We start from the raw sequence: 1,779 nt of genomic DNA on the forward strand, positions 1-1,779 counted from the left end.
AAAAAACGTTTTCAAGGTTCAACGTAATTTTAAAATTGTCCTTCTTACAATTATACCCTCACTTCAATATGATTATCTCTATCACAAAAAAGAGAGAAACAGAAAGTTAGAGAGAGAAGCAAAAGCTTAGAGAGAGAGAAGGAGAGAAGAGAATAGAATAAAATCTCGCCGTCGTTGTCGTCGCCGCCTCACCCTCGCCCTCGTCTCGCCGCACCTCGTCCTCGCAGCGCCACGACTCGCGCCTTAGCCTCGCCAGGACGCGTTTGGCCCTCGTCCTCGTGTTTCTCGTCGTCATCAAAGAGGTGGTGGTGGTGGTAGTATTCCTCGTGTCCTCCAATAGTGTCTCTTCTTCTGGCTGGTGGTCGTGTGCGAAATCTACAACAAGAGTTTTAGAGAAATTTTTGGTAATTAGATTTATGAATTTTTTGTTTTTGTAATTGAAGATGAATTTGGAGATTTCTGATTATTGTAATTGCATCTGAATTTCGTTAATGAAAGAGAAAGAATTTTAGTTTTGAGTTTTGTTAATAGTTCTGAATTTTGACGATGATTTTCTTATTTTTCTGAGTTTTGAGGTCTGGATTATTGTTTTTATGAGTTCTGGGTTCTGAATTTTGATGATTTTCTTGTTTTTCTGAGTTATGGGTTCTTGTTTTTCTGAGTTCTGAGTTCTGGGTTCTGAATCTTGATGATGATGGCGATATTACGATAATGATGATGATTTTCTGAGTTCTGGGTGGGGTGATGCAGATGGTGATGGTGATGGAGTGGTAGTGGGTGGAAGATAATGGTGGTGGATTCTGAGTTTTGATGAAGATGACAATGATGATGATAATTTTTTGAGTTTTGAATTCTGGGTGAGGTAATTCAGATGATAATGAAGTGGCAGTGGATAGAAAAAGGGGGTGGTAGTAAAAAGCGAGAGAGGTATTTTTATTATTTTAAACTTAATTTGCTTAAAATAAAAATTTTAAAATTACGTTGAACTTTAGGAACGATTTTATATGTAAAAAAAGTTAAAAATAAAAAATTTTTTAACCTAAATCATAAAGACTAAAATCATACTTAATATATATAGACCACTTACATTATTTCAACAACTTATATTAATATCAATAACGAACAAAAAAAGCACGATTAAAGAAAAGCTCACACAATAGAATTAAGGTCAACCCCCTACCAGATTATTTTATTTTTTTTCAACTCCGAATTTGTTCTACCACAAATGTCACTATTTTGACAAATGTCTTTTTTGGAGACAAAATTTAGTAGGTACTTACCATTTTGATAGTAATTTTCAAAAAAAAAAAAATTAATGATGTTGATCGAATATAGTTTTATGGATAAATTATATTATTAAATTAATTAAGACTCTAAATTATACAATTACAATAATAAATATTTCTTTACATGACGAATTGTAGCGTTTTATTATTTTATATGTAAACCACATTGAGATGATTATTGTTTATCATTTTTTTTAAATATATATAAACTGTTGCATCCTACAGTGGATATAAGAATAAATGGCAATCTTTTTGTAGCAGTTTATACATAAATTTTAAAACTTCTACAACCTATAGTGATTTATGTATTTTTATGCTTTACTGGTAATTCATTATAACTTATCACGATTTACATGTAAAAAATAAATGATATTTGTGTGTAAGAAATTTTTATTTGTGGTAATTGTATAATTTAGAATCTCAATTAATTTAATAATATAATTTACTTTAATTTTACAGACATTTTTAAGTATTACTTTTATCTTTTTTTATT

The sequence above is a fragment of the Arachis ipaensis genome, chromosome B02 (assembly GCF_000816755.2).
Source record: "Arachis ipaensis cultivar K30076 chromosome B02, Araip1.1, whole genome shotgun sequence".
NCBI lineage: Eukaryota > Viridiplantae > Streptophyta > Magnoliopsida > Fabales > Fabaceae > Arachis > Arachis ipaensis.